Here is a 15,137-nt window from a genome sequence, read left to right on the forward strand (position 1 = left end):
GATACAGTTAATTGGTGGAGTTTCAAGAAGCTAAAAATAGAAATGTTTTGTATCTCAAAGTCCTAAGGTCACACAAAATAATTTGAGTTGGCCATAGGTAAAAGAGGATGGACTTTTAATTAAGGACCAGGCGTAACTGTCTGGTACTTTTTGTGAATACAGAAGCATTTAATTGACCACAACCTTGGTAGAGAAACAGGCAAGGGTTAAACTCGCTTGACTGAGATGAGGATTTGGTTATTTCAAAACAACAGCCTACAAGGTCACATACAGAAAAGAAAAATTCAAAATGTCAAATAACAAGGCTGGCTCCACTGGGCCAGCATCAAAAGGAAATTCATTAAACCCTGGGAGAGTCCAAAGCATGAAATTCCCAGGCCTTAGATAGTCACCAAGGAAGAGGAGTCAGTGGTTGGCTAAAAGCTTAGAAGATCAAGTTGCTGCATTGTTGAGTGAGTTGTAGTAAAGTTTTTTGAAGTTGTACACAGTCAGTTAAAGAAAAGTGAGCATGGTATTATGTGAATGTCTGTATTATCATTTATAAATATATATGTTCCACTGCCCATCATATACATTATAAAATACATGAAAAAATAAAAACTTAAAGAGCAACAATAAATAAATATAATTATATGTTCCTTTATATTCTTCCAAAATCTCATCACTGTTTACAGTAATGTTGTCAAGATTTAGAGATGAGGGACATGATAGAAATAGGACCTGGAATGAGGTGGGCGAAAAGAAGTAGGTGGTATCACGACTGTTGACATTTTAGGTCTGCCTGCCCAGTACTTAATGTTCAAGAAAATAGTGAGTGGGTGGATATTTGGTGGACATCAGTGTAATTTCTCACCCCTCCAAATAAATAATACTTTATTCCTTTCCTTGTGATTGTCAAGGACTTGTATCCACAGGGAGGTATAGTCTTGATTTGCACTCACTCCACCACTTCTTGGACTCTACTTTTCTGCTCTCCACATGGTGGCTGGGAACCAAACACCAATGTGAACAAACAAAGAAGTGAAAGCCAATAAACTCTGACACTGATTGTGGCAGTAACAGTACTGATACCAGGATTTTCCCACAGACTGTCTGCCCATCTGTGTAGAATGGCTCTCAGACTTCAGTCACCTACACAGAATGTAGATGTCTGAGCTCTACCCCATCCACCTGGAAATTCTGCTTTGGTTGGTGTCCTGTGGGCCTGGAATTCTGTATTTTATAATTTCCAGATGGTACTGAGGCTGGTGACTAAATGCAGCCCTAAGGAAGTGGCTAGACTTCCAGATCCTGAATTCTTAGTCTTCCTTGCCCAGTCCCCATCCCCCCACACCATTCTTCTGCAGACAGCAGATTGCAAGATTTTGACTTTGAAGAATTGTCAGACTCCTCCCATGGAGAGGTCAGACAGGGCAGAACTGAGTAGGTCCCCTTGACCAACTGTTATATTGAGATCCAGAGATGCCTTCTGCTACCATTGCAGTGATCTCCTCCAATGACCAATCTGTGGGTGCTGAGCTCAGCCAGCCACCCTTCGGCTCCAAGCCCTGACAACAGGCATTTCTGTAGGACAACTGGAGCTAGAAGCACACTGGGTGAGGAGTGCTGGGACAGCCTGGGGATACTGTGGAGAAGTGGGAGTAAGGAAGGGCACTGACGGGTATGTGGGACTGGAGAGCATTCAGGACTTGGGCCTGTGGTGGAGGACTGGAGAGGTGCCATTGATGGGTTAGAAATCTACATGAGGCAGACAGGGAGGGCAGTGAAATGCTGCTAGGGAGGTGGATATAATTCAGTAAGCAATGGGAGCTCCTGAAGGTGTTTTCAGAAGGTAAATAGGGACAGTAAGATGAGCCTGGGGAAACTAATCGCAGAGCAATATGAGTGATATATTAGAGGCATGGGAATTTGAATGCAAGAAAACCAGGCATACTTGCAGGTTCAATAATTCACTATTTGACACGTTGTTGAGGAATCAACTAAGAAATTAATAAGACCTAGTGATAGGGATAAAAAAGGAAATTCTCACCTACGTGTGGCTGCCTACATAGAGATACATGGCCACCTATTCACAGATAAATACATATACATCAGAGTCTTAAAGTCAATCAGCCTGTTTAATACAAAAATACCTCCTCCAGTCACTCCCAGTTCTCTACCCACACCACATCCATTATGACCAAGGAGAAAAAAAAATTTAGGATTCTTAATAATTGAATTTCATTTTACACATAGGGAAGGAAATTCTTTTTGGTGATGCACTGGCTTTAAAATATAGAAATATATAGCCATATCTTTTTGTCCAGAAAGAGGAGGAAATGTTGAAAATGAATGTGGCATAGCCTGTCTTGCCTCCATGAAAACCCCCATCACTGTATTTTAAATGTCTGTTTCCCCTCCTAGGTTATAAGATTCCTTAGGGCAGGGGTCAAATCTGTCTTGTTCACTGTGTTAATCCCAATAACTAGAGCAGCACCTAGTTGACATACAGGAAATGCCTATGAAATACTCTTGATTGGATAAACTGTTTATTCAGGTACATTAGTCATAGAAATAATTTCAGACCTCATAACCGGAAACAGCTATTTTAAAACCCTACTGCTCTGCCAAATAAATCCAGGCCTCCGAGGACTAAGGCCAAGTGACCTGATTCAAAGGCCATTCAAAAGGGTGGCCTTTTCCAAACATGTTTACACCACGACAGCAGAGCAGGCTCCCCTCATGTTAAGTATCTGTGGCCTGGGTCTGACACAGGGAAACTAATCTGAGGGGTCCCATGCAAGTGTTACATGAATCACAACCAACATAATGTAGCTCCTCAGAGGACTGAATGATCACTTATTTTCATGACCTATATTATGCATACTTGATAGAGTGAAGTTGCAATACCAACCTTGTTCAAGGTCTGAAGACCTTAATTCATAGATTCTGTAAACAGTTATTGAATTAACTACAGTGTGTTATATGATTATGAGGATGCATTGGAGAAGCTAAAGGAGGTAAGTATAAAAGTGAAAGTGTCTACATCATTTCATTGGAGGGTATACTAGGACAGAGTAACCGCTACAATGAACAATGTCCAATTTCAGTGGTCTTGCACAATATACAGTTAATACCTTGTTCGTGCAAAAGCCAGGGCAGAGATTCCTAGTTATACAGCTTTCCTAGGGAGCCCACCACTAAGTGTGCCCAAGGCACCCAAGCTCTTTCCATCTCCTGACTCCACTGTATTCAACACGTGAGCTCCACAGAAGGGAAAGTCAGAGACTAGAAAATCAAGCATGAGAGAGTTGTACAGTCCAATTCTGGAAGTGGCAGATATCAACCAGGTTAACGGGAACTAGGGTTCAACAATGGACCCAGAAGGAAAATGAAGTAGATTTAGAGAACACATAACATTATTTCTCCACAGATGTTAGCAAGGTTTCTGTTTATCTCCTTAGTCAGTGGTTTTTCCCTAAAGTTAGACCTAAATCAATCAAGCACAAACTAAGAAATGATGTGGTACAGTAGGAAGCTATAATTATTAAATTATATTATATTGTATATAATTAATTATATGTAAGTATTTATTAGCACTATTTTTATCAAATACTGGATAATTTTATTCCCATCTCAGTTTCAAAAACCTTCTTTCTTATGAACTTTAGCACTTATACACTTGGCTACTTTGGTAGCCATCCACAATCAGGCTGGCGCTTTTTGAATTGCTGTTTTACAAGTATGATTCACTTTTTCCATTCTAGTAGAGATGACCTTTATAAACTCGAAGATCTAATCATTTTAGTTAATTCAAAACAGGTGGAAAATACCTTATAGGAAGTCATTTGTTATGCACGAGATCAAGCTGAAATGTCATTGCCTCTCTGTAACTGTCTCTCCTTGAGATTTCCTTTCCCATATATAATTAATTGCCCCTCATCTGGGCAATCTGTGTTTTCACAGCATTTTACACATACTCAGTTTTAAAATGAGTCATGTTATAGTATAGTTATTTGCTTATATATTTGTTTTCCCCAGAGACTTGAACTCCTCAGGGCTAAGAGAGTTTGTATATTCAGGGCCCAAAAGAATTACTGGCACATAACACGTACAGAGTAAGTGCTACTGAACAAATCAGTGATGTTTCTTTCATCATGCCTTGTAGCATTGTGTCCACACCAACTTTATAGCACTTAGAAAACTGCACTGTAATTTGTTGTTTTATGTGTTTGTTGTGTTGTATTGTTTTTATGTGTTTCTATGACTCTCTGGCTAGTAAATTGTGTAAACTAGGGCAGGAATAATATCTTATTGCCAATTGCCTACCATATGTTTGTCTATATATTCAAATCCTAACTTGTTCTAAAAATGATTTTGTATGCTTCGTACCATATATCCAGTACAAGAGGATAAAAAAAAAAAATAGATAACTGAAGAAATAATGGCAAAGGGTAAATAAGGGTAGGAAAAAGGATCTAAAGAGTCCAAAAGTGAGATGAGTACATAAAATGCCTGGCAGAACATCCTTTATACTATATTTTCATTCAAACAATCCACAAATTAGGATCTCCATTTCATCACTCTAGAACTTCTCTCTGAAGGAAAGGATTAGACTTTTATGATTACTAAGTTTTCTTGCAGCTCTTTTAAGACAGATACCATGTCCACTCAAATCTTGTGTCAAAGCAACTTCCAAGGAAGTCTGTAATTTTCTCTCTATTTTACATACACCTTCGAGACAATTGGAAAGAACAGCTGCAATATTACAAACTTTTAAAACAATTTCTTGGCTCATATACACAAATGTTGTCTAAGAATCACTTTCACATAAGATCAGAGAACTGAAGTTGCTAGATAAATAACGACATGAGGGATTCATGTTAGTAGGTTTGCTTATCCTGGGACCTCTGGGCTTTGGATACAGAAAGAACCCAACATGCCTCAAATAGAGCACATCTGAAGTGCATGCAGTTTGTTCAGCTGATGCATTCAACTCTCAGGAATCACCATGTGGACATGTGTGAATTTCCATATGCTGGTAGCTCTAGCGTGAAGGAATATGACTAAGACCCCAGAGAAGACCACACATTCCATGAGACTCCCAGGGAATAAGCATTAATGAAAGAGGAATTTTGATAGATGTCAGATTGCACCTGGTGAAAGTACCAGGGTATTTGCATGCCTATTCCTACCTCTGAGCACAGTCATACCCATTCACATACACACAGGATGTACAAATACACAGCTGGTCCAAATATGGGAGAGTCCCACAGTCAGGTGAAGACCCAGGGCCATGTGGAAAATTTGGATCAGGGGAAGAATGGAAGACTGGAGTACCCAGTCCTAGAATACATGTGGCATGTTTGTCTCCTTCCACAGTAAGAATCATGAGAAATGGATCTTGCTTATTCATTTACATCCTGCACATCTCATTTAGACCTGGGCATACAATCAGTTTTGGATACAAGTTTGTTGAAAGATTGAATAAATAAATCAATGAATGTATGAACGCTAGGCCAGAACAGTCCCCCATAGACTAGAGCTCCCATAGAATGACCATCCAGCCTCCTGATTTCTCCTGCTGCCCAGATAGAAGCCAGATAATAATACTGCCTTCCATTATTAGAGTGTTTTAAAAGGTGCTAAGGAAGTTCATGTCTGTTAAACACACTTTATCCCCACAACAAGCTCTTGTTATGGATGGCAGACACCTTGCCCCTACCTTTACCTATTAGGGAACTATGGGGCACAAAGGTAAAGTAACTTGTCTCAGGTCACTCATCAGTGGAGCCTACTGATAGAAATGTACCTGAAGCCATTCAGAGTATCATTCCCTGTCCTCTTCTACTGGGAGACACAGACACACACACACACACACAGACACACACACACACACACACACACACACACTATACATATAACAATCGATTTTCATTATTCATGGTAGTTATGTTCTATAAATTTCTGCAAACACTGAATTAGTGAGTCAGTGAATACTGAACCATTGCTCCTAGGAAATGTATATGTTTATGATCACATAGATCATAAATTCTAAAAACAACTCAGATCAGTAGATTCTATTTTCTTTATTTTACAAAAGAGAAAACGAGGCTCGGAAGCATTGAGGGGTTGCCCTCAGCCGCTCCACTGACACTGCCAGAGTTGGGATTCAAATCTGGTCCAGTGGCCCCAGAGCCAGGGACCCTCACACTGCCCTGCACGGCTGCCTCTGGTCTCCACCCCCTGGTCCCTTCTATGCAAGAAGGAGACAAGAACAGAGGGGCATCTAGTTCAGCCTCAGGTGGAAACTTGTCCTTAGGAGGACATGAATTGTTCTTACTCTGTACTTGTCTGTGAATGCCAGAGAAAGCACTGGAGTATTGATTAGAAATTACAAATAAATTTTAGTGAGGAGGCAAAGTCACAAATGCGGAACCTGTGAATGTTGGGGCTTGGCTGGTTGTATCATGTCATATCATATCACGGGAATGACTTCTCCCCTTATGGCTGGTCTCTTGACAAGGGGAGGAAGGCCAGATTTGTAATAAAAAGCTGACCCACTGGTAGGCAACAGAGACTTCCACCAGCTTTCCACCTCTACATTCAGTCTACAGTCTGTCTGCTACACAGACATAGTTTAACTTCTGGCCTCCATACCTTCAGTATTCTTATAATAATTATAGGCCCTGAACCAGTATAAAAAGAGAGAAGGGAATGTATCATATAATGGACTGTGTTCCCTCTCAGGTTACCTCACCTTACAGTACAGGAAGGGAACGACCTTTGCCAGCAAGGTGAGAGTGCAAGGCACAGTCCATAGCAAAGGAAGCAGAGGGAGGAAATTCGGATTAGGAGCTTCAGAGAGAACACTTCCGTTGTGTGGTCATCAGGGGACACGGTTGACTTTTAACAGGCTTTAGGCCTGTCTGACATCTAAAGAGCACAGTGGCAACGTCGCTGGACTAGCAAATGAGGTAATGGTGGCAGGTCAGACAACAGACAGCAGTGCCCAAGGTGAGGAAAGCAGCACACCTTCTGCCTTGATCTCTGCACCATCAACTGAGGAGAGCGATCAGGGCAGCATCTCTGAGACCATCACCACTATGCACTGAGTCTCTGCTCCTAACTGGCCCTGTATTAGGTATTTTGCATGTACTAAACATTTAGTTCTCACAAGAACACCACCAAGAACGGTACTGTGCTTTTTCCACAAGTGAGGAAAGTAGGTCTTAAAGAGGTGAAGTAATTTGCCCAGGGTCATTCAACCAGTCAGCAGCAAGGCCAACACTGAAACCCAGTGCTGGCTGAAGCCAATGGCCATGTCCCCTCCACTTTGTAGATGCTCAGATGCCTTCCATGGGTAACAGAGAAACACATAGGTATGGATCTAAAAAGAGCTGGCAGCAGTTTCCCAGCACTAAAATTCTCTACTCCATTCAATAATGAAGCCATATCAAAGGGCTACGCTGAGAGAAAGGAAAATGCAATTCATCAAATTGTTAGCTTGTGTTCTTATAATAAAAAAACTGACCTTCTGAACTAAGCGTTTCAATCTACATGGTAATAATGGGCATGTTCTAATAATTATAGATTTTTCATTCTCATTATCATTAAACAAATAATTTGTTATAAAAGACATAGCTCTAAAGTTATTCAACTACCTTATTGTAAAAAAATGTAAAAGGTTTTGGAATCATGTAGATTTTGTATCCTCTTATATAGGAATCAATCTTAAAACTAAATATGAAGTAGCATTCAGCTAAATATGTTTGATGTTTTGCTGAATGCAAGACATTTGAAAAAATAATATTCTGGGATGTTCTATGATTCCCAAGCATGGCTGGATATACTCCTTCTTACCCAGGTACACATGAAACCCACCCATCAAAACGTAAGGAAACAGGCAGTTACCCTGTGCTTCCAGGAAACAAAAACATTACTTCAACACTCTTCTATCCAGCCACCTCCTCAGTCTCTGCAGAAAAACAGATACCTTTCCTTCAGCTCCCAAGTTTTATGTATTGTATTTTTTAAATGATGTACGATTGATTCAGTGCCTTTGAACTTCCTCTAAACATCCAAAGCACTTAGGATCATTAAGATGCTTTCAGAATGCAGAGAATGTATCCCTCAAGTACTCTGCCATTTGCTGTAGATTGAACATTGCCTCTCTCTCACCCACCCTGGGTGTCAGCTCATGGCTCATTACTGTAAATTGCTACCATGGTGAATCATGGAGATGAACTGTGGAAAAGTTAGTCAAGAGGAGTTACTAGGCCATGTGTCTGTGGAAGGTGCTAGGTGTTAATGCAGGAATATAAGATTCAAGGGTTCTGAAGATATCTATCTTCTGAATCAGTGGTCATACTGCTGTGCAAGAGCATAGGATGAAATTGTTTAAAGTGGGCACCACTATCCTGATTTGAAGCCACTCATTCTGAGACATGCCACAGGTGTGACAATGTATAGGACACAATGGGAATGACAGCTGAGGGTCCAGGCTCGCTGGCCAAAGGTAGAAATAACAGCATGTTGAACTGAGTTCGCTGTCTTGGGCTTCTCATTTGAGGGATCCCCAATCCATGGTGGTGAATGGCAAAGGGACAGGGACTCAGGGAGGTAAAACAAGTCAGGAGGCCTAATACAGGTAGGGACAGTGAGTTTAAAAATAATAAATACGGGCTTCCCTGGTGGCGCAGTGGTTGGGAATCCGCCTGGCGGTGCAGGGGACATGGGTTCGTGCCCCGGTCCGGGAAGATACCTCATGCCACGGAGCGGCTGGGCCCGTGAGCCATGGCCGCTGAGCCTGCGCGTCTGGAGCCTGTGCTCCGCAACGGGAGAGGCCACAACAGTGAGACGCCCGTGTACCCTGCCACACACACACAAAAAAATAATAATAAATACAGTTTTCATAAGTCACACAAGGAAATCAAGTATAATACGCTTATTCTATAGTAGGACTATCTTAATTTCTACTCACGTACCTTAGACTTGTGAAATCTTTCAAAGTTGCCATCATTGATGTTCATCTTAACCTGATTTGCCTTTGTAACAAAAATGTTAAAGGGCAATAGGTAGTTTCAGAACTACTTTATAAGTAGTTTTCAGTGTCTTTCAAATTTTTTGACTCTAATCCATAATAAAAAATACATTTTATATCACAAGTACAAATATATAAATACATAAAAGTATACATACATAGAGACAAAAGCTTAATGAAACGATATTTTAATAGGTGAAGATGACTGTAGGAAAAAGAAAATAAAGGAAGATTATGACCAAAAAGTGATGTATTATTCAGTTAATAATTATATTTATCTAGAATATTTCATAACATGGTACAATGTTGACCATAAAACAATAAAATGAAATAAAGGAAAAGGTAGGCAAAAAATGGTGTACAAATGTTATGACCTCAATTTTTAAACCAATGCTACCTTGATAAATTCAGATTATTAATTCAATTTTTCTTTAGGACTCAGAAGGGAAAAGGACATTCTTAAAATGAACAGGGTCCAAATCCTACTTACTCTACAGAAAACCAACAGAAGTGTGGCTAATCAAGGAAAAAGATGAGAAGTTCTATAAAATTATAAAAAGGAAGCCACGATTTTCTGATAAATTCAGACTGTGTATACAATCTATTTATATTATTAAAAGTATGAGTCTGAATTAATTAGAATAACAGCAGTAATAACTATTAAGAACCTACATTCGGGAATACTCTTTCACCTACCCAAAAGAAAAATAGAACTAGAGTGATTCATAATTTGTGTCATGCAACTAATGAGAAATATTGAGTTACTTTACTACCTATCATTCATTCATTCATTCATTTATCTGAGCACCCAATATTTTCTAACCACCATGATATTCCTGGCTCTTTAAAAGGGCATGGAGACCCCAAAGATAAATAAGACAGAGTCTTGTCCTCAAGCAGCTCAAAACAGAGTGAATTATCCAGGCAAGTAGATATTGATATTGCATGTGATAAGCACAACACTTGAATCAAACATAAAGGGCTTTAGGAACAGGGACGCTCTAGGTCTTGATCAAATGGGAAAAGATTCCCCATTTGGGCTGAGTCTTAAAAAGTGTGTGGACTTTACCAAGTAGACAAAGGAGAGAAAGGCATTCCCGAGAGAGAACAGAGGTTCAAAAGCTCAGAGATAAAAGAGGATGCTCCCAGTCTGGGAACCCATATGTTTCAATATGACTGAAACGTAGGAAAATTGATGGAGAGAGAATGGGAAGAGAGGACATAAGAGGAAAAAACAAAGTGGTTTTTATGTTATTCTAAACGAGCTGGGGTTCTCCTAAATGCAATTGAGAGCCCACAAAATGTCTGGGACTAAGAAGTAACAGATCTTTTTTGTGTTTTAGGAAGATTACTCTGGGAAGAGTTTGGAGGCACGCCGGGTTAGAGACAAGGAGGCTTATTTAGGAGTTGGACTTAGGCCGCAGACACTTGTCACCAAGAGAATCTACAATCAGAGACACTGCCCTCAGTGAATCCAACGTCCAACTTTAGATCCCCCAATTGCAACCGAAGGAGACATGCTTTTTCTTGAGATAAATGTGTTCTGTTTCCTAGTACTTTGACACAAAGAGAAGTGCTGGCTTCATAGATATAATTAATCCTCTTTTTTCTGCCACTGGGATAAACAAAGGAGGAAAAAAGAAATAGATGTCATAAAAAAATAAAATCCAAGGCAGATCAAAGGGGATGTGGCAGAGGATTCAGCAACTGCCACCCTTAAGCAAAGAACAATAATGAAGAAATGAGTTTTGGCAGCCCAGCCAATGGGATATTAAAGAAATTAATCCAGAAGGGATGTAATGACCTGAAAAAAATGATGAGCGAAAACCAGAAGGATCAGAAGCGAGAAGAAGGAAGCAGGCAGGTAAGAGCCATTTTCTTCTCTGTCCTATTTGAAGGATATCAGATTTAAGACCTCAGCAAAGAAAGAAGATATGAAAAAGCAAGCCAAAGAATTGATTCGAGGAAGTCATTTAAATTTCTTATTTTTCTTATTCATTTCTGTTGTTAAGGCAAAGAATGGTATTTTAATTCACTGTCATAACAGAAGAACTGGCTATGGATAAAGGCAGACTGATTCAAGAATGATGAAGTTCCACTATACTCAGGATGCACTTTCAGATACTTTGTTTTTCCAACTAAAGATTAGATTAGAGTTGCTTTTGAGACTCAGACCTTTAATATAATGTATGTTGATGGTTTTTATTTTTTCATTCCAGAATGGACTTCATTGCAACAGGGAATTAAACTGAAATCATTAAATTCTTTCTACTTAGCACTTTAGAGAACATTTCTATCCAGCCTGCCTAAGGCTAGTGAATACTGTAATAAATTGTTAATACTGAAGTCTTCAGGATTTATCTGATTTTTAAATGATTTTTCCACCTCATTAGGTAGAGTCATATTTTCTTTTGGTTCTGTGAGTTAGAAACAGAGAAGATAATCTTGATGGTCTGAGAATATTTTCCTAACCAAAGGCTCTTAAAAGAATTTTGAAATGGCATGGCCAGTCACAAGGACAGGTCAGCATTTATAGCGAGTTCTGAGTAAAAGCTGCACAGGTTCAAATTCTCATTTATTAACTAGTTTGTGCTTTTTACACAAAATTGGATATCTGTTCCTTGGGCCTAAAGTGAGGGTACTCATCGCTGGAAATTTAAACTGGCCATTCAGTCCCATATTTTTGAAAAGATCTATCCTTACCCATTGTTTTATGAATCAGGAAAATGTGTTACCAAAAGTTCTGATTATTGAAGAAACTGCAGAATAAAAATCAAAATAAGGAACCTTCAGATAATTTGACTTCAGTAGTCAATACTATGCTCCAGAATATGAAAAAAAAAAAAAATGTATGTAGCATTATGGCCATTTACCTTCCCCCCCCCCAACTAAGGTATCTTTTTAGTTCAGATATTCCCAATATTGGTTAAGTCTGCCTGTTTTCTAGAATTTTAGCCTCCATCTCTCTACTCTAGTTACTGGCCACACTGAAGAAGGAATTTATACTCGCTCCCCATAAGTCAAGGTAAGGGAGCATTTGCCAAGAAACCTGCCCTTTACCAGAAGTGGGTGAAGTGGCAGCCTCAGCAGACAACCTCCCAGAGGCATTGTCTTGTGGTTGGCTGCAGTGAGAATGTTCTCAGCTTCCTAGGGGAGGGAGCCCTGACCCAGCTTTCAGCCAGGGCCTGCCTCTGCAAAACTAATTACCAGTGTGAAAAAAAGACTGGATTCAGGTCAATGTTCCCTCAAACATTGTTTACATTTGATTTTAAATCCATACAATGGCAGAATTGACATTTGCAGCTCATGACCAGATTCATTTGCAAGGTTTTATGTTATTTTATTTTCAGGTTAGAAATGTTTGAGGAGGCATTTATCATTAAAGCCGTGGCCTTTGCTCCTGGAGCCTTGCCTGCCAAGTACAATAACAAAAACTGCTAATTAAAAGAGGGAAAACATCCAGGAGTGATCACAAAGGGGCATCACATCCTCATCAGCATAGGACAATAGACCAGCTCCTTCCAGCACTCCAGACAGGGAGGCTTAGTATTGGGAAGGCTGCTCTACCCACCCAGGGCGTTCACTTAATTCTACTGGCTTAAGGACATGAGAGGACATCCAAGATATGCTAGATTATGCACAAAAACAAACAATTCCCAAATTTCTGTGATTGAATCCAACAAAAGTTCATTTCTCCCAGTCATAAAATCCTTTGTGGTTCCAGGCAACACTCTGGAGAAACTTGCCCTCATATAGTAACTCAGTAATTCCACCTAAGAGGGGTGCTGCCATCTTGTCAACATACCATCTGGAATATTGCCCTCCTTGTTCTATCCAGGTGGAGAAGAAAGTGTTAGACTCACACCAGTAATTCAATGCTTCATCCAGGAAGTAATGAATGGCACAGTTAATTGGCCAAGCTGGTCACATGACCCAACCTAACTGTAAGAGGGCAAGCAAACATCATTCTTTCAGAGATTAAATGAAGGGAATCTGATAAGGATGAGCACTAAAGTATATACATAACACTTACATCTGTATGGTCCTTCTCAGTTTATATAACACTCACATACAGTGTGGGATAATTGTTTCTTAAAGAGGGATCCTTTCTCTTTTTCAATAAATGTTTAAATTACTCACAGATACCTCTACTTTCCTTTTCTCATTTATTTGCTATTTCCACTGACATGATTTTTTTTCCTACCACATGTCAGGTAAGTCCATTAAGAAAAATTGATTTATTCAAGAGAGAATATTCTTATATGTTTAACATTGCTCTCAAAAATGCATTTTGGTACACTCTACCACCACAAACTATCATCCAAAAGACAATTTTATTACCTCTAGGTTATAGACAAATAAAATAAGACTCTAAGGCAATTGTGTTTCCAAAGCCCTCTGAATTAGGAAATGTTTGAATTAGGACCCTCTATTTTATATATGGGAAAACTAAAATATAAAGAGGTTAAATAAATTGCCAAAGGTCACATAACTAACTAGTGTCAGGGTCAGTATTCAACCCAGATATCCTGGCTATACATATCACTTTTAACCACAGCCTTGTGTACAAAAAAAATTCTAATATTGCCTTCTGTTAAAGAAGGAGTTAAAGAACATGACTCTGGACAGGCTGACAGAGAACATATGTTGGAGGGCTTTTTGTGCCATGCTAAGAAGGATGGGTTAATCTTCTAAGCCAGAAACCAGCAAAATTTTTTCTGTAAAGGGTCAGATAGTAAATACTTCATGATTTATAGACCCTATACTGTCTACAAATACTTAATTCTTTTTCATTGTTTATGGCTTTTTTCATGTGTGGAAGAGTTGAGTTTGTACATGAGTTTTGTTTGTATAAAAACAGATCATGGGCCAGATTTGTCCCATAGGCCATAGTTTTCCCTGGTCTAAGCAATGAGGGACCTTGGAGAATTCTGACTGAGCATTGATATAATCAGATTTGTGGTGGGTGGATGATGTTTGTGGTAGATGGATGGTGAGGGGCAAGATTAGAAAAAGGAAGCAGCAAAAACAGTCCATCTAAGAAATGATGGCTGCCTAAATGGAGGTAGTGGCAGTAGGAAGTGGAAGAGAGCATGGACAAGAGAGATCTTAGGCTAGTACATGATGAGATTTGTCAATTAGCTGTGTGGGTGGAAGGAGGGGAATAAATCCAGGAGGACCATGGGTGCAGAGTGGTACCAGGCACCTCTTAAAGAATATCAGAAAGAGAGAGTAAAGGAAGTTGAAGGTGGAATATACCCTGGGATGGAGAAAGTTTGAGGTGTCTGGATTGGCCGGGTATAGTTGTGCATTAGACACTTGAGCATTTATGTTTGGGACATAGGAGAGATCTGAGTAGGACATATGGGCTCAGAGTCAACAGATGGGTTTTAAGCTATGAGAGTATATGAGACAGCCCAGGAAGGACTAAAGAAGAGAAGAGGCTGATGAGAGATCCATGATATCAATATTTAAATAAATATCAATATTTAAGGATGCTATGGAGAAAGAGACACCTGGAAAGGAGACTAAGGAGCTCAGTGAAGAAACCAAATGAGGGAAAAAATTAAGAAGGACAAAGAGGTCAGCAGTGGTAAATACTGCAAGGAAACCAAATAAGATGGCTGAGAAGTGTCCATGGAAGTTGACCATCAGAGGATCATTGGTGGTTTTAGAAAGAAGAGTTATGTCAGACTGGAGAGGAAGGACGCCAACTTGCAAAGAATTAAAGAGAAAGAAGAAAACAGGAATTCAGGTGAAAAGGATTTGTACATTGGGTGATGGGCAGGACCCACATGAGCCAAAGAGAGGGATTCTTTGAAGATATTGGAAAAAAGAGAGAGATAGCTCAATGGAGCAATGTTACTGAGAGGTGCAAGGTGGAATCCAGAACACAGGGAAATGGGTTCACTTTAGGTGTGAGGATGCCGAGAAGCAGGAGAAATGCTCAGTGTTACAGAGACTGATGCTCTGAAATAGACAAGCAGAATGGTAAGGAAATTCATAGCTGATGAAACTCTCTTGGGTCTGTGAATAAGAAGCAGTGCCTTAGGTAGCTGTATATCTAGAGATTCAAGAAAGGTGGTGAACAGGGTTTGTTCCCAGGGTCAAAGAA

Source organism: Kogia breviceps, chromosome 17, assembly GCF_026419965.1.
Source record: "Kogia breviceps isolate mKogBre1 chromosome 17, mKogBre1 haplotype 1, whole genome shotgun sequence".
In the NCBI taxonomy this organism is placed as follows: domain Eukaryota; kingdom Metazoa; phylum Chordata; class Mammalia; order Artiodactyla; family Physeteridae; genus Kogia; species Kogia breviceps.